Source organism: Triturus cristatus, chromosome 8, assembly GCF_964204655.1.
Source record: "Triturus cristatus chromosome 8, aTriCri1.1, whole genome shotgun sequence".
In the NCBI taxonomy this organism is placed as follows: Eukaryota; Metazoa; Chordata; class Amphibia; order Caudata; family Salamandridae; genus Triturus; species Triturus cristatus.
The window spans coordinates 966,853,403-966,878,503 of NC_140591.1; positions in this window are offsets into that span (position 1 = coordinate 966,853,403).

Sequence of the window (25,101 nt, forward strand, 5' to 3'; positions counted from 1 at the left end):
AAGAGTTTTCTTTATAGCCGGATGGCCTGCAAAGGTGATGCATGTCACAACATCAAGGCTTTCAATTGCAACTGCTGACCTGAAAGATATAATTTTCCATCTGTATAAAATTACCCATTCTTGTGACTTTGATTTAAGTGTTTCAGATCTTCTGGAGTTAGGTCTTGATGAGCTTTCATGACTTCTATGACTCATCACTGATACTGAACACATTTCTCTGGAATATTAACATTCGGAGGACTTTTTGTATAACATTCCCCTTGTTTTCAGAACAACCAATGTGCGCTAAATCATCCGCTTTTCAATATTTTTGTACAGGACAAAATTGTAATAAAAAATCATAGCCTCCAAACAATTTAGTCTATCTCAATTGTCTGGACCTTAAGGCGTTGGCTGATTTTAAAAACTGAACATTTAAAGTATCTGTGAGTACGGTAATAGTGGTAATAGTGTGTTTAGATCCTAACAAATAATGGCACTGTTCTTCAAATGCCGAAGTCGATGTAGGGGATCAGGAACATATGGCTTCAATTGATATGAATAGAAAACTGAATGGGACTTCCAATTTTGAGGGAACTTCATTTGAAATGTCACAGGATTGATCTGATCTATATAAAAAAGGACCACAAATCATGTCTGACTCTTAACTGCTAAATGGACAGGAAGAAAATGAGAAGGCAACCAAACCTTCTTTCCACGGACTAAGGAATCTTGATTTATCAGCACTATGTTATCTCTGCTTATATAATTAGTTCAAATAATCTGCAATGGCTGTAACCAAAAAATGTATATGAAAAGAGTACGGAAAAAGTCTTTCTTTTGCATACAGAAAATAATAAAATCTTGGTTACATCATAAATTACATTATAGTTTCAGAAGACCAGTTAACGTATGAATTATGCCTCTTCAACCAAGGGATTCTAAAAATAATAGCATAATTAGGAAAGCTAAGCTCTCTTAAATACACCACTTCTGAATAAACTCAAATTCAAATTTGTAATGAAGCTGATGGTTCGCATTAGTCTTGAAGTTAATGGTAGGCTATCAGCCATTTCAATAACTTTAAAAGTCTTCTTAACACTTTTCGGATTGTTATTTGTAGTGGCTCCGTCATAATTCTACATGTGCCACTTTCCAACAATGCATAAATATTAACAACCTCTCTTCTGTTTTGACAAGAATCATCAGAATGAAAAAGTGCTTATCACCACTATTCGTAGAGGTTACACTACATGAGAGCTAACATACTCCCATAATCATACTTACATTCTATTCTCCAAAGAGGACTGATGTTTTGCAGGATTCATCTGAGGCCATTGTACAAAGGCCTAAATCATTTGCCCAGCTTTGCCATCATTTCTTTTCACTTTTAAAATTCCCTTCAAGGTTGAAAGACAGACCACGTATGCCTAAATCACGTGTGCCTTAACAATGCAGTCAGAACAACGACTGCATCATTACTACGCATTCCTTTAGCACACAAGTCATTCTAACGACTTGCCTTAGGGAAGTGCTGGACTCTGGAAAAGTGTAATTTACTAGTTCAACTCTAGTGTGTGCATCAGTAGGGAATGTTTTCGACTTAGAATTCAACACTGCGCTCCCTAAAGCAAGTTGTTGTAACAACTTGCGTGCTAAAGAAATGCGTGGTAAATATATATTCGTTGTTCAGATTGCGTTGTAAAGGCACCGCTTGGTTCAGACTGCATGGTAAATTATGTTTCCCACCCTTCACTTTCAAATTCCTTGTGCTCATCTTAAGCCAAGTGGTCCACTGAATTTTCTGATCCAACAGATGAAGAAATTCTATGAAAATGGACATAGCATCCTTGTGCCTTCAGTCTCTTCATTTTTTTCTCTAGTAATGCATGTTCAACCAGCAGCACCAAATCAATAAGTTCAGAAAATGAAGTTGAATATTGTGATCAAATCACTTTTGTCCTAAATTTCTTCTCTCCAACATGCTGGAAAAAAAGTCATTGGAGTTCTTGCAAATCGCTTCGTTTCCTCAGTCAACTAACATAAAAAGACTTGCAAAAGTCAATATATTCATTCCACCTTGTTGTATATTACACAGTACTTCCTCAGCAGAAAACTCCAAACCAGGGCATTCAAACATCTTCTTAAATGCTATCAAGAAGATATCATTACACTTTAAACAAGGATTCAAATTAGTTACTATTGGAGTAGTCTAAACCAATGCTGACTCAATGCGACAACTGATCAGGACTTTGACTTAGTTTTCACAAACCTGTGCAGGAAAAAAAACAAGTGCATTGAAGGAGAGTGCAAAGATTTTCTTAACTTAACTGTCTTCCCAGAAAAATGAAGGTCAGTACAAGGAAGTATTGGGATGTTATTAGACTATGACACCAGAGTCTCTTTTAGCAACTAATTCTCATGGTGCAACTGTTGTAACTCTAGTGCTAGGTCCTGCAAAGGATCCATAGTGTTACCAAACTTAAGGAGTCATCAGCATCTGTCAAGGACTGAATCACTATAAGATCTTTAAAGGAGAATTCTTGAGTACGGATAACTAAATAATGATCACACTTTGAAAAAAAGAGTTAATATTTCATATTAAACAAGAAAAATATATCAAGGGAACAAAAACTACATCTGATAGATAAAAATTGGTAAGAAAAAAGAATGGAACGTGAGAATTATTAATAAAATGAGAATCTTAAAATACAGCACTAAAATAATTAGTACATTATGGGGAAATACCTATATTTTAAAGAAGATCTACTTTTTCTGGTAATTTGCATACGCAGAGAGTTCATAAAACATGAGGAAATCACCAGGGAAACCTTTGGTATTGTGAAGGACACACACATGCATTCACACACACACAGACACATTTATATTCACTAAAAGAAACAAAGGTTAAAGTTACGTTACAGTTAGATGAAACGTTCAGTTACAGCATCACATAACGTCTTAAACTCTAAAAATCACAAAGATTCCCCAGTTATAATTATAGTTATCTCAAGTAACTTTAACTCGTGCCTTTAGCTAACTATACCTCCCACCCTCACCACCATGCAGCTTTCTCATCAATAATTCACTGCAGATGTTGCAGTGATATTATAAATAATGTCATAGAAGATGACATGAGTGATGTTGTATGTGTGGTAATTAGCAGTGCATGGTGAGGGACATTTTTCACCCAGGCGGGTCCACCACCAGGTCTAGGGGGTCAGGGTAGAACTGCCCTGTCCTCTTTTGTCGTTTTAAGAAAAACATTTTAGAACTCGGGACTGAGTAGTTTGTGAACGGTGTGTGGTTTGTGAACAGCAATTCTTTGGAGGATTAATTATCTGTGTGTCGAGTATGCGCCCACAGCAGTTGTTCCACCTACCAAGAGACTGGGGTTTCCCCATGTGTGGGGGAAGGAGCTTTGAACTTGGGTATACATATCTACCTTACTGATAATGTTTGTAAGACAATTACCCTCATACAATTTATTTTTGCATCAAGATCCACAATTTTGAATGGCACAAGAATTGCATACAGATTACACTTGATTTGAGTGCCCTCTACACCTACATCTCACATGAAGCTGGAGTTAGGGTTTACAAATATTACTTAGATACAATATATATGCAGCTCAAACAACACACAGTGATGATTGTGGTTTTTAACACCAACATATCAGCCATTATTTTTGATGGTCTTACTTTTCTTAGTTGCCACATTCTCCAGCAAGTGCATAACACTTACAACCACATACCCACTGGGGTAGGTGTGCTGCCATCATCCAGTTGTTGGGTGGCATCTTCACCTAATATTGCTGTGGCTAGACAACATGAGAGCATATCGCAAATTGAAGAGCAGCACCATGCATGTCTATATCTGCCTTTAGGAGCAGTCCTACTTTGACAGACAAATTATTTGTATGAATTAGAGATTGTAATAATGCACATGGTTGTAACCAATGAATTAATGATGTTGCGCTTAAAGTGACTTGATTATTTTGTTTAGAAGTGTTATTAAAAATTAAGCATGACACACTTTTGTGTGAATCACCATTTATTTAAAATGGCTGCAGGTTCTGGTGTTCTGCTCATCCTGCTCTTGCTCATTTCCCCTCCCAATCAGAGACCCTCTGCGGGACCTTTCTCTTTGTTGTTTCTGTAGAGTATCCTATGTGAAGATGGAAAAGGGAGATTGTATTAGAAAGCATGTATTGTGAGTGAAACATTACATTGAGTTCCTTATGAATCATTTTGAAGGATTTCCACTGAAAGTTATAATGCAGGTGTGCCGACAAACATAATTCTATGAACTATTGTTTGATAAATGTTTCATATTATAATGTATGTGAGAAGTTGGCCTGGTATATGCTGTCCACTAATTACAGTGGGCACCTTGTACCAGTCCAAGCAACCCCTTATGGTGATAGGTTAAAGACAACCTTTATTGAAAGCTATCCTAGTGGTAGCTATGGAGAGCAGCCTTCAAGCTAAATCTTGAAGAAATGTAAAGCAGCTTGTTTTACCAGTCTATAATCTCTTGAATGACCAAATGAAAGGACAACCACACCAGGTATATATTCAAAATATATGTATTTAAGATAACACACACCCCTCTAGTCTCTTTATGAGGCTGGAGTTCGAAGTACTTAAGTTACAAGTCAGTATTCAACAGTAAAAGCACAAATACACGTTTGGGCCCTAGGGGCGTAACAAACCATATACCAATAAAGTGGTATAAGAACCACGACTGAACTATACACAAGGCCTAGAGCCTTTAGAAGCACTTGGGCCCCAAGGAACCACCCAAGGTAGTGACGTAGGGGACCCGCGGGGGACGCGTGCAGTGTTAGAACACAGGCGCGAATCGTCGTTAACTTCTATGGGGAAAGTCGCGGTTGGAAAATTACAAGTTAAGGACACTTAGAGGATGACTACAAGCAAACCCTTTTGGACTTAGAGGTGTCTAGGGCCAACACCCACGGGAGCACTGGAGTACTTGAGTTACCTCACCCAGGGAAGCCGGGTGCATAGGTGTGTTTTGGTGTCGGGTCGCGGAGTTGTTTTCACTGGAAGCTGGCAAAGAAGTGCTGCTGCCGTGAAGAGGAGAAGTGTCCGAAGAGATCCAAGCCTGGATCGAGGATGGAAGCATGGAAGGAACCTGAAGGCAGAGGGGACAGAGTCTGGGTCACTTACCAGTGACCATGGGGCATGATAATCCAATGCCCACAGATGTCGGGTGCTTCAGGTGAGTTGACAGGTGTCTTGACTCAGCCACGAGGTCCAGGAGGCGTTGACTATGACCAGGAGCTGGATTCGAGCTGTCCCCCACAGTCTGTCGAGTGCTGCAGTGTCGGCGACCAGAATGGGCCCAACAAGCCTTGGCAACGGCAAGTCAAGTGGAAATAGAAGAAAGACGTCAGTGCAGACCAGTAAGGTCTGGGGGACTCACCCAGCGAGGGTAAGTCAGGGCACATCTAGAGCAACCAGGAAAGTCCAAGCAGAAAAGGAGTTGCCTTCATGGGGACCCACTAGCCAACGGGCTAGCGATCCCGAAGGAGCCTCAAGCAGTCGCACTGAAAACTGGCCCACGGGTCACTCGTGGAGTGGAAGCCAGGGTTCTTCAGTGCAGTAGGTGCCCAAGGCTGGGGCTACTCAGAGCCCAAGCACAACTTCGAGGAAGACCAGGAAGATGATGTACCGGCAAAAGTTTATGGTGTCCAGGGGTCACGGTTCCACGTCACCCACGATAGCCACGGGCCTCAGCTTTGCTGTGGACTCAGGGTAGCCTGGGGAAAGTCTGGAAATCTACCTCTGGTGATGCAAAGACTTCGGCGTCCGTGGGAGCTTCAGAGTTGCAGACCGGACAGTTGCTTCTTTGGTGCCTGCCACGCAGGGGAGTAACTCCTTGACCCCAAGGGAGATTTCTTCCGTCTTCTAGTTGAAATAGAAAGTCGAAGGTCCAGGATATATGTTGCAGAGTTTCGTCCAGGGTAATCTAAAGTCTTGAGGACTGGGTTCCTATACTTATACTAAGATAGGGGGTTGGACACACTCTGGGGACCCACCTATGGGATGGTTTGGAAAGAGGGGTGGTTACACCCATTTCCTTTGTCCAGTTTTGTGCCAGAGCAGGGGCAGGTAGCCCCTGCAACCGGTTTGAACTGGACTATGCACAGGAACACCAAGTGGGCCCCCAGTGCAGGACTTCAAAGCACCAGAGAGTGATCCCACCCAGCCCCAATACACATCTGCCTGTTTGGGGAGGTGGTTACACCTCCCTGTGACAGGAAACATATTGTCCAGGCCTCCCCTGCCGGAGTTTCGGTCAGCAGCAGGAGGCCAGACCCGTGTCTGTGGCAGGAGCATCCATTTTGTGATGCCAGGACTCTAGAAAGTCTTTACCGGTTAGACCAGTGGGTACATGTCTCTCCCTCTAGAAGGGTGGAATGCTACCCCCGCCGCCAGAACTGGTGGGGGGGGTGGGTAGTTTTCCAAAGTGTTTGGCACCAAACACAACATGTTTCCGTGTAGTCAGTCCAAAGTTAGCATTTTCCGCGAGGTTATAATGTACTTAAGAGTATGTGGTCAGGCTGCACCACAAACAGCATCAGAGGAGGTACTCCGAACACTGCAGAGGGGCTCTGCTCATGCAGGGGCACCCTCTCACAAAAAAAACAAGCACTCTGCCTTCAGGATTGTTAAGGCCTGCCATAGGAGTGACTTATAGGTTTTATATGTGTGTGCAATGGTAGTGATATAGGTAGCCTATACCACAGTAAGGGGTGCATGCACCACCTTACCCAGGCTGCAGTAGCAGACCTGTGGTGTCATTTTGGAGTGCTTCCCAGGGGTGGAATAATACATGCTGCAGCCCCTGGTAGGCCTCTGAGGTACCTATAAGTCCCTGGGTACATAGTATACCATATACTAGGGACCCATAAGGCACTCCAAAATCCAGTTAGAGATGTACCTAATGTACATGGAAACTATTTTAGAGAGGAAGCAGCTAGGTTGGGGTCCTGATTAGCAGGGCCACAGCCTGACTAAGGTCGAAAAACAGTTAAACACTCTCCTACAATGTACATCTCCAGAGTGTAGTTGCTGAGGATGCAATTGGAAGATTTCTCTTACGTTAGGAAATATGTCAGTGTTAAAATTCTTTAATTATTGCAAAGTTGTTTTTCATTTGCCAACGTGATCTAACCATGGTCATACCATGTTGGATTTGCAGTTTTTAATAATTGTTATGCTTAGAATGTGTATAAAAACCGCTGTTTTTGGAGGTTTGGGGGTGACTTCTCATTTTCCTCTTGACTATTTTGAGAATCTGAAAAGATTTAGTTGCTCAACTAGGAATTTGATAAAGATTCTGTGATTCTGTATTTCTGTATATGTACTTTTCCAGCGATAATGAATTTTAATCTATATCATGTTATTAATAATTCTGTATTAGATCATTTAAACTTAATTCTGGTCTAGAACTCAGCCCTTGAGTGGTCCTGATTCTATTTTGAATTTTACTGCGGTAAATGATGGCGTTATTGATGTGTACGGTAGTCTCCTGCCACTAGATAAACAAGAGAGTTTTGAACCGAACTGCTCAAGGTAACTTTGGGGTTCACAAAATATTGGTGTTTGGAAAATCGTTTGAATAGTTATGCTCTTTTCTACCAGGCTTTGGAAAATGCAGTAAAGAAAGTACTTTATATGCATTGGAAGGGGATTTTATATGACACTTGTTTTGGCACAGTTGCTGTTGCATTTCTCTGCATGTCTGTATTATGTTGATATGTGATAGAGCCCTACATGGTCTGACACAGTCTGGAATTCTGTCTTCATGCTGCTTGCTGTTGTATCCCTTGGATTGATATGAACATTAATTTCTCTCATGTACAAATTATATTTTCAAGTACATCACAATTCAGAGGACTTTGGGCCCATAGCTTATCTTCTACCCAGAACCCCCTGTCACTTTGAAACCTGGTTACTACGTAGGAGAAAATTCTGTCATTTGGAGGACGTTTTCCATGTGTGAGGATATGTGAGGATATGTGATTGAACATGGCCATGAATTTAGCTTTATGTGTGTGCCTGAAAACTATCATAGGAGCAGATGTACTAGACAGTAGGTTGCAAATATTGGGTTCAAATAGTGCACTAGCGTTTTGTGACCTGCCTGTCATTTTGCCTTGCAACCTATGTACCACTATCCTTAGAAATAAAAGGGGCAATACTGGAAAATACTTCACAAAAAAGTGGTCCCTATGGGGGGAAGTGTAGCCCTTGAATTTCACGACAGGGTATGGGGACCAGGGTACAAACATCTCTAACACAATTAGCTCAAAGTTCTATATTAATTGTATTCAATTTATTCTTAGAGATTTTCAATTCAATTAATTAGATTTAAAACAATTGTAACGTGCTCCTAGAGAGTGAGAGTGCAGTGAAAGTGACTATTGGTGCAAAAAGGGCACACGTGCTGTGTACAGAAGCATATACATGTGGCTGATAGAGATAGTATGGTATTTCGAATTAAGACCTGTAGAGCGAGTGTTGCTATCCACCATCAATATATGAAAAATAGTCCACATAAGTTAATTTGTTGAAGTTTCGACCACCTAAGCATGTATTATTCAAAACGGGGTCATCATCAGGACGAAAAATACATGGGAGACACTAATTGATGTGAGCAAGTGGTCCCACAGTCAAGGGGGTAATAATCCTCAAAGTAACTTGAATCTTTCATGTGAGCCCATCAAGATGAGACTTGGGTTTTCAAAGGTGCATGTGTCACCAAGGATTTTATCAAATGTGTTTCAAAATCGCATGTCGGCAGTAATTTGATTAAGAGCTCCTTTCAACAAAGAGCGTCCCTTCCGGGGGGATTAATACCCCCTTGACTGTGGGACCAGTTGCTACTATCCCTATCAGCCATATGAATATATTTCTGAATCACAAATAGGAGGGATGCCCATTTCACCTTCGCTCCTAACTAAAACTCAGAATGATTTGCTTCTTTTGCAAATCAGAGAGGATACGCAGAATTGCAAAAGGGGGTTTGAACATAGTAAAAAAGAAGCAGCTGCCCTACTAGTCATTTGTTCCAGCTTATCTGTTACCGTTTTCCACAAATGGACAATGCTCTAGCAGGAACAGCTTATTTTATAGCAATCAGCAAGGTCTGTGCCTACATATGGGACTCTGCACATTTTCACTTTGGGTTATCAAGCCAGATTGTTTGGGAGTCAAGTATGCTCCATGCAGGTAGTGAAACTGTTGGAGCTTAAATTTGGTGCTCTTGGAAACCTGAGTTGGGTACTCCAGGGCTTTGTGTCATTCAGTGTCGGTAAATTCCAATCCTGGATGCTAAGTCCACTTAGTCCTTAAGTTCATCATCATCATCAAAACTTTATTCAATATTTGTGGCAAAGGAATCTTATGAGTATACATTAAAATGACACTGCCCAGTTATCGATACAAATATATATAAAACCTGTTCATAGTTAAAAAATGTATCCTCAGATAACATCAATGAAAATCAATAGCTCACAGACGCTCATAAGCAGGAGTTGTATCACAGAAAAGAATATCATTCAAGACAGCCATTAAAATAATGTTAATGCACAAAAAGACTCAAAACGTGCACTAAAATCACCAGCCAGAAACTGATACATAAAAAACACGGTTGAGATGTGGATAAAAGTTGCAAATATATAAATGCAGGTCTAATCTGTTTAAACCGATGGACAACAAGAGGAGCCTTATATATTTCTGACAAAGGGTAATAAATCTGAGACAGTGTGCAAGATGCATAGCGTCACAGACTGATGCATTGTCACAAATATAAAGAGGTAATTTAGATGGATTGTATCAGACCCCATTGAGAAACATTAGCTGATGAAATAGGTCCAATCTAAATTAGGTCAAAAGACGACAATGGTGGTTTGACTTTTCCAAAAGGAGGTATGGCTCAATCCCGCTAACTGGTCCTTAAGTTGCTGAAGTTTCCACCTGAGTGAAAGTGAAGGGCTCTGTGTAGCTGTGCAATAACTTTACAACTGCTATCTAATGTTAATGATGTATAGGGCCCAATTATGATGTTAGTCGGAGTTGCCTCCTATTGACATTATCGCAGAATTGGGACCGACCGACCACCGGTCGGCTGTCCTGAACAGCTAATTACAATGCCACCGCACATGGTGCAGTTGCATACTCACATTTCCCTATTGGAGCTTTTGGAGCTGTATACCGGCTGTAGCACAAGCTGCCATTGGGAAATGGGAGGTTGTGTTTATCCCTGCACCATGTGGCAAGCACCTCAGGGATCCTGCCACACAGTGCAGGGATCACCAGGGGGGGCACCTTAGGTGCCTCCTCGGCCTCCAGTTGGCCCCCCCAAACACTTTTCCGACAGGCTTTCCATGTCAGAAGGCCCAGCATGGAAAGCCTGTCGAAAACCCAGCATCGTAATCCCAACGGCGGAAATGTCCATCCATTGGGATTATGGGCTGGCCTCCAACTGGCAGACAGGCTCCTTGAGACCATCGGAATCCAGATGGAATGACTGGCCGGTTTCAGTTCTGACCGTCTATATTGTTATTAGGCAGTCGGAATTGAAACCGACGATCTCAGCCGGAACGCCTCTGACCTTAGGCCCCCTAATGTGAGTCTTTGCTTCTGATCTGCTGTGACTGTGGAGCTCCATTTTATATTTAAGGTGTGATGTTGCTTTTCTTCTGATGCAACGCTGACTGAGCATATTTTCATGTAGTTTCTCTACCATGATACTCTACCAAATTTTCAGATATTTTGATCATGTGTCTCACTCCCTGATTTAATTCTCCTAGGACTATCGAGAGGGCATTGGCATAGTGGAATATTATGAGTTCACCTCTGATTGCCATCATTCTGTTTGCCCAACCCTCAGCCGGGAATCAGCAGCCAGTGTCTCCATACCAAGAGCTAACAGCAGCGATGACAGAGGAAACTCCCGTCTGGTCCAGCTTAGAATCTGTATGGGGTCTGATATGTCTTTCCCTATCTTGACCTCAGCTGTTGGGGCAGTGTATAGTACTCATTTGATTTGGCCCTATCCCAGTCCCATCTTCTGCAGCGTTCCCATGCGGTAAGGCCAACTGATCTTGTCAAATACTTTGTGCAAGTTGTGATACATTGCTTATATATGGTTGACTGACCTTCCATGTCTATAGTGTCCAGGCCATGGCCGGACTGGGAACCAAAACCGGTCCTGGCAAACTGCTCGGTCGGCCCCCCCAGGGGAGATGGGGGGGAGTGCGACCGAGTGGTTTGTTAGGACTGGTTTCGGATGATTTTGTTACAGGGGGCCGATATTGCCGGCCCTCTGTAACAAACACGTTCCCTCAGGGGCCCAAAACCGGCCCCCACCATGGCGGCCCACTGGGGAAACACCCGGTGCCCGCTACGACCAGTCCGGCCTGGTCCAGGCCTAAAAGCCCACTGACCAATTTCAAGGGCAGACACTGCAGTCACCTCTCCTCTGTGGCAGTGACCTGTACCAAACTCTGGACACCCCTCTGTATGGCTGGCCCTGCACCAATTTTGCTTTGTGTGCGATTCACACTTTGGTATCATCTTTTCAGTTTATCCATTGTCCTGCGAGTGTAATAATAGTAATTTTTTATTAGCATAGTTACTTAAAACCATTGCTGTACAAAGTTGATTAAGAACAGGTATGATAAAAATACAAAAATGACAATTCTAAATAAAAACAGAATATAATTTGCACGCTTCATGTTAGTAGGGTAATTTCTTCTTTCTTTGTTCCCCTCATGAGTTCGTATGGTCAATAATGTCAGTCGACAAGCAGTGTTGAGTCAGTGATACAAGGACCATTATAAGATAATTTTTGGCATCTTTCTTTCCACTGCCTTCATAAATTTTACAAAGCTGCAATTCATGCGAGGATCGTGGGAAGAAAAGCAAGCCAGAATTGCCTTTCTACGTGTACGAATCCCTTGCTGGTTGAAGTGATGTTTCAACAGGTGTTTTCGTTCGTCACGTAGTTTCTCACAGGAGCAGATCAGGTGCAGCATATCCTCTTGCCCCGATCCACATAGCCGACAGAGAGGCTCGGTTTTTTTTTTGATCCAGGTTGGAAGATTTTGAATGCAGGGGAGCAGGCCTAACCTGTACTTTAAAAAGCACATTTTGGTGGATTTAGGATATCCCTCGCCAAAATAGTGCTGTGGTGCCTTCTTTAAATACGAATTTAGGATCATACATCCATGCGTTCTTTTGGAAAGGGCGGCCTTGTCGTGAGTCCATGATAGCTGTTTGATCGATTTTTTGACCAGTTTTTTGAAAGTTGTATGATTTGATGGGGTATCCCAAAGCTGCTCTAAACCAGTATTCTTCAGGCTGTCCCGTAGGAACTTGGCTGCCGCCGAGGACGGGTGTTGGGCTAACTCCATCCACAAGTATTCATTTAATGATCCTTGTATCGATTTCCTCACTTTATCCCAGGCTATCATGTAGGCTCCCTGCCTTGCTAGGATCTGTTGGTCAATGCCAAATTCAAGCCTAATTTGAGCTGGTGAGGTTTGCTTGGGCAAGCTGAAGATGATCCTGTAGGCAGCTGTTATAGTATTATCAAGGGTCTTGGCGTCTCTTCCTCTAAGCACCTCACTCCCGTAGGTAATTGTTGGGAGAAGTTTAGCACGGATTACTTGCGTCAAGGGCAGGAGAGACGGGCCAGAAAGTTTGTTGTTTAAAGATTTTAGAGAAATTGCCAAAGAAATCCCTTTCCCTCGAATACTTGTTTTTTGGGCTGAAAACTGCCCTCCGTTATCAATCTTCACTCCTAGATATTTGTATGTTGGCGTGTCTCCGATTCTTGTTTTATCCCAGTACCATGATGTTGATTTATTTCTTTTCTTGCTGATGGTCATTGACTTGGTTTTCTCCAGATTTATTGTGAGATCGTTTTTGCTTGAATAGCATTGTGTTGCGTTCAGGAGGTGCTGAAGTCCCACCTTGGTGTGGCTTATAAGGACGATGTCGTCAGCATAAAGTAGGCAAGGTAGTTGTAGTCCTCCTAGTTTGGGGGCGTGGGAGTTGCAACCATTTAAAATAGGGACAAGGTCACTTAGGAACAGATTGAAAAGGGTGGGGGCCAGGACGCAGCCTTGTTTCAGGCCCTTGTTGGTCGGTATGCGCCTGGACAGGACGGATCCATCCCCTACCTTTATCTGTATCCAGGTCTCTGTGTGGAGATTAATTAACAGGTTCAAAAGGGGTCTAGGTATCCCCCAATCATTTAGTTTAGACCATAGAAGGTTCCGGTTTATGTTGTCAAAAGCAGCCTTGTAATCAATGAAGCAGAAGTGTATGGGCATTTTGTTAGATTCTGCCTTATCTATTAGCAAGCCCATGCTCAAGATGTTCGTCTTTGTCCCTACTGCTTTGGCAAAACCAGTCTGGTTTGTTGGGATTAAGGATCTCTCTGTTGCCCAAGCCGTCAGCTCTTCTAGTAGGATGCCTGCAAAATATTTTGCCTCAATGTCAATTAGGGCCACCAGTCGATAGTTTTGGGGGGAAGCCTTATCTCCTGCCTTGTGAATTGGGGAGATAATAGAGCCCTTCCAGGAGCTTGGCAGGATGTTATGGTGTCTTATCTCCAAAAAAAGCGGTTCGAGGGCTGTTGCCCAGCCTGCCACATCTTGTTTGTAGAGGATTGGCGGGATACCGTTCGGCCCTGGTGCTCCTGCGAGTGGATGCCACAGCATTGACCTTGCACAGGACAATATTTTAGAATGCTGCTATGTTTGCAGGAGGTAGCTAGGTAAGTGCAAACAGATAGCTTTGGTGTTTAGTGACCTCTCAGGTGGATTTCAGCCTCCTCGACCAAGCTTTTCTATTTGCAGTTCCTTCTCTCTGTGCTCTTTAGTGTTTCCTGACTCCTTGGGTTCCCCAGCAGCTCCTACCTGCCCGATTCTTCCTTGGAATGGGTATTCCAAATCATAACCAGCTTTCCTGCACCTTCTTAGATCTTTTGCACGATTTTATACCGCATTCATCTGTCACACAATGCTATTAAACATTAGCGTGATCTAAATGGTGCCCTGTGCTATTTTTAGGTCTCTCTTGACCCAGCGCATGCGCTGGTCTGGTGAGACTTATTGAGAGGGCTCCAAAAAGTGCTACCAGGCCAGCCTAGAGCTACAGTGCGCTTTGAGGTTTGGTCGTGATCGCGATCGTGATCACTTTCACTTTCGCAGCCGCTTTGTATAGCCAATAGGTCTCGCTTTTGGGACCTTACAAGTATTTAGTTATGCAACTGTTGCATAGCTAAACACTTATAAGGTCCCAAAGGCGAGACCTATTGGCTATGCCAATGCTTGTTATATTATGCAATCGCTGTGAGACACCTGGTAAATCTGATGCTGCACTATTTCAACGCACCACGCAATACTGTTGAGTTTAAGATAACACAGTAGTAACTTGAGGTCTCAGAGTCTGATTTGACCAGCCCTAATATGAGCACGCATCTGCCTTTTAACAACCACCCTTCTCACTCCTTTTTCTACATTTTGCTAATGCTGCACATCTTTTAATGTGTATTTCTGAACTCGCAGATCCTCAAATCAATATACACATCTTCCATGTGAATCAACCCATTAATTCTAAGCAGTCAATTTCTGGTCCAAAATGAACAAAACATACGGAGATTAAGAGGGCGTTTGAAAAAAGTTTGCACTGCTTTATGTTTTTTGTTGAATTGCTTTCCGTATATGTTGCGTAGGCTGCCTCTTCTTTTTTGAATGGTATATTTAGTGCACTTAAAGCAGAGATACTTGCTTGGTGGTGACAGGCAAGAGCTGAATACATTTATCACTGAATTCCCAAGATGAATAACTCAATACCAAGCAACAATGAAACAACTTCCCCATATTGCAGTTGATCAGGTGATTTCTAGATAACAATTGGGCCTTCCTCTCAATTCATTACATTGAGTTCTTATTTCTGTACTCTTGGGTGCTGAATTTATTGATCACAGAAGAGCTGCACAATGTAAGAAAGTTTTAACAAACTTTATAATGAGTGTTTGCAGCTTCCTCCAGCAACAGCCTGATTATATTAATGTGCTGGCCTAGGCTGCCCTTTTGTTTTTTCCGCCGGAGTTTTATATAATGCGAACTCGACTCGAAGGTATCAGAGCGCTTTACATGAGCACCAGTTGCGTTACAGACGGGCATATCCGTTTGTTAGGCACAGGGAGATTAAGTGATTTGTCCGGAATCATAGGATGTTAAGCGTCCCTGCTGAACCCTGTTATCCAGATTCGAGGACTACCGCTTCAAGAGGCAGATTTATGTGGGACTTGCGCCCCTTTTACGCCGCCGTTGCGTCACTTTTGTGACGCAGCGGTGGCGTAAATCCTGCGCCATGTTGCGCCCCATTTACAGCGTGACGCATCTATGGAGATGCGTCACAGTGTAAAGCCCTCCGCCACATGAAACCTGCGTCAGGTTTCATGTGGGCGTTTCCACTCAGGGGGGGCGTTCCGTCGCAGGAACGCCCCTGAAAAGTGACTCAGTGAAATCTATAAGATTTCACTGAGTCACTTTCCCAACGCTGATGCGTCAAAACCCTGCGCCTGCTTGAAGCAGGCGTAAGGCTTGACGCACCATGTTAGGGATAGGGTAGGTTGGAACAGTGCTGGAGTTGCGTCGCGCTTGCGACGCAACTTCAGCACTGCGCAAACCTTACGCCGGCAGATGCGACACGTATCTGCTTGTCCTTGCGCCACGATGCACCGCATTGTAAATGCGGCGCATCTGCGGTGGCGCAAGGGCAAACTTGGTAGACGCATCTTCCCTGGCGCATCCATGCTGATTTGCAGGGATGCGCCAGGGGACATAAATCTGCCCCCAAGCCACACCCTCTCCCCTCTCCCACTTTCTAAAACGCTGGTAACACCACTGAACAAAAGAAAATGAAGGCAAAATGCAAGTTGCTTCAATTCAGAACAGCTTTTCTTTTTAATATGGCTTAACCATGAAAATTAGTTGTTATGTGTTCTATCAATACATAGGAAACAATTAAGAGATTACAGCGAGCAAACAATGTGTACTTGAAAATGATAATTCCACAGGCTCATATATACTTCCCTTGACGTCTTCATCATGGTTCACCCAAAATCTGATTGCAGACCATAGCTGCTGGTAGTGGCCTGATGAAGAATGATGTTCACCTCCCTGCAGACTGTTATGAGTAGCCCCTGCTATCTCACAGATATTGGCTTTGGATTTAATGGGGCCCCGAAATGATGCCCCTTCTCTGCAGAATGCCTGTATATTGACCTTGGACTGATTGGGGCCCCTGTGTGGGGTTTGGGCTCCCCTGCGCTGCAAGGGCTGCAGGGGCCTGCGTTATGTACCCGCCTGCCACCATATAGCTTCCAAGTAGCAGTCCGACTTTTTAGCTTCAACTGGTCGAAGTAGAACTCAGAACGGAGACAATTATAGGTCAAAAATACTTGGTTTTATTAAAAGAGTGCTTTACAACAGTTTGTTCCTTGTTTTTTGCATCAGGGTCTAGCATGACTGTCCACCACCACAGAGCCTATTCTATAAAACTAATCGCTGGCATTGCATGTGCAGAGAGAGGCAGATAGCGGGGGCTCCCACGACAAAGAACGTGGTTCACTGGTGGCTATTGTAGTAGACATACTCTTTGCTGCAGTCAAAGTAAACAAAAATTTACCAATTGTAACTGTCCACACAAACTTTACAAATGCCCTCACGGAGTTGGATTAGTTGGTGAAAGTTGTCGAAACTCACCTCAACCTGTTTGAGGCCACAGTGGCACAGCATGACCAGGGGCAGGGAGCTCTTGACGAAGAGGGTTGAAGCTTTTGAGTCTCGCAAACACCCCATGGCTGATATCCTAAAAGTCTATGAGAATAGCTCTGCCGGAGTAACATCCGGGTCAGGGGTATAAGTGCCACTGTCGTGAATGCTGAACTTGATGGTTATGTGTAGACCTTATATCGTCACATTCTCCAGGATGCTGATGAAAAGGAATTTGTCCTGGATCACACTCATCGTGTCTTTTCCTCTTATCAATAACCATCCATCCATCATAAGTCTTTATTCGAATTAAAATAATTCATACAAGACACAACAAACCACAAATATATAAAAAATCACAATCCCTAATTCAATAAATACATTCCAATAAATAGATAAAAACCTTTTTGATAAGAAAATATTAAACAAACAGCAGACAAATGACGTGAAATACACATGAATTAAAAGGGGTAATTAAGGCAAAAATGACAGCAGTACATTTAAAAGCTTCAAACCTGCCCAAGTGCATTCTCTAAAGAATGAAGGGTTTTTAATCTAAGCGACCATGCCCACCCCAAATATTTAGCTAGGCCTAATGAATGGACTGGTAAGGTGCTCGTGCATAGAATTCGAATAGCTACAGCAGAGCTCCTAGTACCCAGCAATTTGCATAAAGGGGAAAGCCAGTGACGTCTAGGGGCGGCATATACAGGGCACACAAAAAGGAAATGGCCAGTGGTTTCTCTTTTGTCTCCACAAGCAGGGCAGGTACATGTACTTCCACCAAACCACCCAGAAGTTAAAGCCCTTAATGGGAGGGAGCCTGCTCTGAGTTGAAAATAGAGTTTCCTATCCTTTGGTGATGTTATCAAATCCCAATAGGGTTCCAGAAGGGGAATAAACTTTGCCTCTAGGAAACGGCTAGTCATAGAAGGGGAGGAGGAGGCTGCCCACACCCTGTGATTTACCTTGTCCCAATAAAGTTTTTTCAAAAACTTTTTTATAGGAAAGTCAGCGGTCACTGGATCATCCCATAGGTTTTCCAGTCCCAAAGCATTTAGTGAGTCTCGGAGGTTCCTTAGCCACTTGATTTTGTGAAACTTATCAACCTGAATTACGTCCATGATACCCACTGCGTAGGGTCGAAGCTCCGGAGTAGTCCATAATCTCCTCCAGTATAAAACTGGACGGAGATTAGCCAAATCTTTGATGGACTTCCTACCTAGGTCATAACGCAGTGGGACCATTGGCGTACTTTGTGGCAAGCCTGTAACGGAGCGGAAAAATTTATTTTCAACTACCGTGAGGGGTGTTAATGTATCAAAGCCCCACAACTCAGCTCCATACAGAACCGAGTTTAAGGCCTTTGCCTCATAGACTTGTAACACCGGTTTAATAGGTTTGGTAAGAGATTTTTTAAACTCTTTAACCAGCGTTCCCGATATTTGGGTAAGTTTCAATGTTGACATTTCCAGATGCCTATTCCACCGATTGTTGTGGGACATGTGAATGCCTAAGTATATAAAGTTAGTTACCTCCTCGAGAGTCTGGCCATTCATCCTAAGCTTACCAACCCTATAGCTAGTGTGTGGATTAAAGGTCATAAGCTTTGTCTTTGCCACGTTGACCTCCAGTCCATGGTCTTTACAAAAGTTTTCAAAGATTGCCAGTGCCTTCTGCATGCCGCTCGGGGTTTTTGACACTATAAGAGTGTCATCGGCAAACATTAATATTGGTGTTGTAACACCTGCCAGTTTTGGAGCATCAGTGTTGGTCTGGAGCATATAGTCCACTATTCCATTAATGTACAAAGAGAATAGTGTTGGGGCCATTGCACATCCTTGGCGGACACCCCGCTCTACTGGGAACTCGGTAGTTGATTCCCCCAGGCCACCCCATTGAATTTTTGCAAAGTTGAACTCGTGCAATCTTCTAATTAAGGTCAGGAGTTCCAGGGATAATCCTAGCTTTTCTAGGACCCTCCAGAGCTGTTCACGAGGAACGAGGTCAAAGGCAGCTCTTAGGTCCACAAAGGTGACATAGAGACTGCCTTTGCCCAGTTCGACAACTTATCAATAACAGAACTGATCACTCCCGATGTATTTACTATAGTGCATTTTCATCAAGTTAAAGTGGGAATTTTGAAAGCATCCAGTAAGCTAGATAGGATCACCTTTCGAGGCCACACCCTAACACTCTCTAAAACATCACTTTTCACACCCTGGCTAGACAACGTGAATTTAGGCATGTGCTGTCTCATCTGCGCGACAAGAAAATTCTTTCGCGATTGGAATTTCCATTGCATCTCATCTTCACTATTGACAATAAACAAGTTGCAGTGCAAACACAAGATGAAGCTCAAGTCTTGTTATGCATGGCACCCCCACACACCGACAAATTATAATGGCAAACGGTGCGACACCTCTAGTTCTTCCAGAGTGACTGAATGGTGTCGAATCCCATCGATGATCATCCGCATGCCATCTAGGAGGACCATCCGGTGGTGTGACCAAAGGATTGACCTACCTCAAATGGATTAGCTTCTATTAGACTCTTGCCACCTGTGAGGCTTGGGCTTCTTTTAGAGGGCCCTAGTGTCAACCAACACACAGACTCCATTGCACATTAGAGTCATCTGGCCATGAACATTAGTGCTGCCGACCTCCACAAACTTGCTTCCATAGCCTTTAAAATAGTGAGTCAGGTGGAGGGGCCCCAGAACTATTTCAGAAGCTACCCCCTACTTGGCTGATGAACATTACTAAGCAATTTTGTTCTGCTTATTCAATTGTCTCATTTTTAGATTTCAATGGTGTTCTCTTGCTATTGGTGAGCTCCATTTTTGTTATTGTTCCCTTATGCCTGACACACTGGGCCAGGGTGTACACTTGTTTCTTTTTTTTTTTACAAATATTGCTATTGATTTTACATATAACAAATGCCACTGTACATTAAGATATTTCATCAATATGTGTCTTCATGAGGAAAATCGCATTTGTCTTTTATTATCAAATCCCTATTAGCGCTACCAAAGATCTATCGGAGGACCCGATATTTGTAAGTGGTTATTGAGTTTATATGGGCCCAAACCTCCTGGTTATAGAAAAGTTTCTGATTATAATAAATTAGGGATAAAGTGAATGTTTATAAAATTCACACCGTTTCCGCTGGATCAATACTAAGGATGTAGACATTGCTATGATCCAAGAAACCCACATCCTCTCTTCTGACACTAAGAGGCTTCACGCATACTGGTTCCTGCTCTAGTTTCATGCAGCTAGTTCTACTAAGACTAAGAGAGTGGTCCTCCATTAGCAATGTAGTTCTTGGTTGAAGTGGGTGTGAGCTCTCTTCAAGCAAGCACCACAATCCTACTCAGGGGGAACCACAATTATAAACTAAACCTTGGGCTTAATCCTCTGTTAACATGGACACTAGCAGTCAGGCTTACCTTAGGTGCAATGTGTAAAGTATTTATGCAACACACAATCAGTGATAAAGTGACAATACAACACAAAAATGGTCCCAAAGAGATTTAGAATATTAGAGTATATTTTAATGAATAGTATGAAACCAAAAATGACAAAAATGTAATCAGTAGATCTTGAATATTCAATTTTAAAGTATTAAGGAAAAATAGCGCTTAGAAATGGAAAGCGCCAAAGGACTCAGAGTCAGGCTGGAGACGGTAAATTCAAGTCATGTACACGGGAGTAGAGACCCAAGGTTGGCCTGGTGAAAGGGATCCTTTTGGGCTAGGGGACAAAAATGCAAGAGTTCACATAAAAGATTAAAGGAGGCATTACATAAAACTCCCAGGAACACCATAGAAGTCCGTCATTGCAGAGTAGAGTATAAGTAGGCTGTGAAGTTGAGAAAACTACATTTAAGAGAGAGGGCTTGGGAGCACTTACAGGAATCTAGCTCCTGCAATGATAATAAAGCCTTCTGGTGGGCAATTAACTCTACACCCTTGAAAACAGATGAGGCTTTCGGGGTGGAGCTCCCAATATTGGAGGTAGAATGCAGAAGGTGTTTTGCCAACGTCTGCTCATTGCTTCACAGAATATAAGCATCTGAGCACGAACATAGTGGTAATGATATCACATTTTCATCTCAAACCTCCTCCATTACTCCTTTCACATTGGAGGAAGTTAGTAATGCAATACAGGAAAGCAAAAGTGGCAAAGCGCCAGGACCAGATGCAATACAAAGTACATTTATATAAAGATAACAGTGCTCTTTGGGTGCTTGTGTTAATTATAGTACTGAGGGCATGCTGTACAGTAGGCTTTTTGTCAACATGGGGAATGTCCATTACTGTACCTATTTATAAGAAAGGAGACCGCCTTAATCCAGCGTGTTGCAGACCCATCTCCTTGCTTGATTCACTTGTTAAGATAGTAGGCTGAATATTTCTAAAAAGATTAAAGGATTGGGCAGAATCGCAACATATTATGTCAGACTTACAATATGGCTTACGCCCGGAAATTGGGACGATAGAGCAGAGCCTGAATCTAAACATGCTAATTGAAAAATATGTTAATATTAAAAATGGGAATGTATATTTATCATTCGTCGATTTGTCATCTGCCTTCAACTGTGTTATACATGCTAAATTGTGACAAAGAATGAAAGACATGGAGGTAGAGGCACCGATCATCAGTCTATTGAGGGACTTATAACCTGGATTCAAAGCCAGGGTCAGATATGGTATCAGAGGAGAAATCACCGAGGTCTTCAGCATTGAGAGAGGGGTGCGTTTTGGCTCCCTTCCTGTTTTCACTATATATAAACAGTGTGGGTAAGGTACTTGCAGCATCCACAAAAGATCTCCCACAGATAGGAACGTGCCCTGTCTCGGCCCGCTTCTACGCTGACGATGCTATTCTTATGGCCCGCACCCCTTGGCTCTTCAGTCCCTGCTGGCAAATTTTGTAGAATATATGAAGGAACTTGGCCTCCTAGTTAACCAAGGAAAAACATGTATTATGAAATGTGGGAGGACTAGTAGGAAATGTAGAGATATAAGGATAGATGGCAAAAACCATTGGTTTTACTAATACTTTTTCTTATTTGGGGATTTTATTTGACAAGGATGTTTTATGGAATAAAGCTATTGCCAACAGGAAGCTACAATTTAGTAAATCTTGCATGGCCCTTAAAAGTTTTGTGAGATGATTGGGCTATAACCCACCGGAATTGATGATGAAGATCTATAAAGCCAAGTGCCTTAGAATAGCGACATATGGGGCGGGCTTGTGGGGACACAAAAAATGTGCAGATGTCCAATCGTAGAAAATGATTTTTTTAGATATCCGCTTGCAACACCTAAAAGCACATCAGTTTATGTATGTCACGCTGAATTGGGCGCACAATATATCACAGATTTTATAAAGCTGCAGTCGATTCTTCTTTGGCATAAAATCTGGACGTCAGGATATACAGGTCTTAATTGAGCAATATTTGGGGACTGCCTTAAATTAAGCTCACACGTAAGAATTTCATGGCAGGCCTATGTACAACGTTTTTCCTCGAAATGGGCTACCCTGATTATTTTGAGAAACCAGAAACACTAGGCACAATTAGTAGAAAGACCCTGAAAAAGGAAGGGATGATACATTTGGAAAACCTTAGACTGCTAACTGAGATCCCCAAAGTGTCATGAAAAATCAATTGAGTTTAACTACTTTTAATAAGCAACCCTATCTTGAAGCTGTATTTAATGGAAGGCATAGGTTTGTCTTGACCCGCTTAAGACTTGATATATTCCATAGGTTGGTCAGCTTCCCAAAAATGAATGACTATAAATCTGACCAGAGGCCCCTGTGACAATATGTTGCATCAGGATCCAATTCATGCGGTTCTTTTCTGTAAGTTTTATAGCCAACAAAGGAAATAATACATTTTACCCATAATCAGCCCACACTGTTTTATCCAATGCCACCCGCTTATTTATTTCTGCAATCATTACCTACCGTAGAGATCTGTTGTAAATTGTCATCCTTTCTATGGGCAGTCTTTTATACTAGAAAGAACATTTTATCAATTTGTGACTAGGACAGGCCATATGCTGTAACCTTTTTCATGGATTTAGGCATCTCACTCAATATGACTAAGGGCAAAGGGGTCAGAATTTGAATGTGTAATACATTGTATTATATTAGCCTTGTGCATTGGAATGCAGGTTTAGATGAAGGGTATGGCAGACTAGGATCTAGGTCCTTGCCCCCCATCTTAGACTGGTCATGCCCAAGTATTGGGATAAGTCAAACTCAACAGGGGTATACCCAAATCATCCTTATATACCTGGGTAAAGGATGTAGTTTTATACAATAAAAAGTGGTATAAAGGAATAAATACACAATCATTTCTGAGTAGAGCACATTTAATTACCCTCTCCACAATTATTATTTCTTGATTAATTAAATCAAAACATTATTATAATCTACATTGACAATGGCTCCTGATCAAAAAAGGGGAAGACACAAAAAAATGACATATATCACAACATTTATATACACAACGAAAAAGACATTAATGTATAACGCAACAAACCTACTGAAATTATTCTCACTAGTGTCCTCCTTACAGTTCTGGAAGGACCACTAAGAGGTAGTCCGGATGGCACACTTAAAACTAATCAAATAGTACCACTCGTTCTGGTGTGACACCCTATAATTCCAAACAATCACTATGATTCCATCGACTCCTCCTTAGAAGTGTCTACGTGACCACGTTTCAGCCTTAATACTTCTTAGGCCTCCTCAGGACAGGGTCAATACATTAATCTCTCTAACCAATAGCTCGGCCAACAAATTCGGGGTATGCAGCAATACAAAGCCTTCTCAGTAAGCAGGCCACAATGCGACTCCTAGCGCAAACGCTGGAGCTCCTTCCTCAAGAGTACATCTACGTTTGCACCATTTTTATTGTATCTCCGTGTCGAATTTTCAATTCTACACCGCAACTTTCAGTCGATCTCAGGGGAATCTATCACCTCTCTTCCTCTTCTTCTATGATCCGCAGCTGCACACGTTGCTTCCACTAGCTGACTGATCAGCCCACACTGTTTTATCCAATGCCACCCGCATATTTATTTCTGCAATCATTACCTACCCTAGATATCTGTTGTAGATTGTCATTCTTTCTATGGGCAGTCTTTTATACTAGAAAGAACATTTTATCAATTTGTGACTAGGACAGGCCATATGCTGTAACCTTTTTCATGGATTTAGGCATCTCAATCAACATGACTAAGGGCAAAGGGGTCAGAATTTGAATGTGTAATACATTGTATTATATTAGCCTTGTGCAGTGGAATGCAGGTTTAGATGGAGGGTATGGCAGACTAGGATCTAGGTCCTTGCCCCCCATCTTAGACTGGTCATGCCCAAGTATTGGGATAAGTCAAACTCAACAGGGGTATTCCCAAATCATCCTTATATACCTGGGTAAAGGATGTAGTTTTATACAATAAAAAGTGGTATAAAGGAATAAATACACAATCATTTCTGAGAAGAGCACATTTAATTACCCTCTCCACAATTATTATTTCTTGATTAATTAAATCAAAACATTTTTATAATCTACATTGACAATGGCTCCTGATCAAAAAAGGGGAAGACACAAAAAAATGACATATATCACAACATTTATATACACAACGAAAAAGACATTAATGTATAACGCAACAAACCTACTGAAATTATTCTCACTAGTGTCCTCCTTACAGTTCTGGAAGGACCACTAAGAGGTAGTCCGGATGGCACACTTAAAACTAATCAAATAGTACCACTCGTTCTGGTGTGACACCCTATAATTCCAAACAATCACTATGATTCCATCGACTCCTCCTTAGAAGTGTCTACGTGACCACGTTTCAGCCTTAATACTTCTTAGGCCTCCTCAGGACAGGGTCAATACATTAATCTCTCTAACCAATAGCTCGGCCAACAAATTCGGGGTATGCAGCAATACAAAGCCTTCTCAGTAAGCAGGCCACAATGCGACTCCTAGCGCAAACGCTGGAGCTCCTTCCTCAAGAGTACATCTACGTTTGCACCATTTTTATTGTATCTCCGTGTCGAATTTTCAATTCTACACCGCAACTTTCAGTCGATCTCAGGGGAATCTATCACCTCTCTTCCTCTTCTTCTATGATCCGCAGCTGCACACGTTGCTTCCACTAGCTGACTGATCAGCCCACACTGTTTTATCCAATGCCACCCGCATATTTATTTCTGCAATCATTACCTACCCTAGATATCTGTTGTAGATTGTCATCCTTT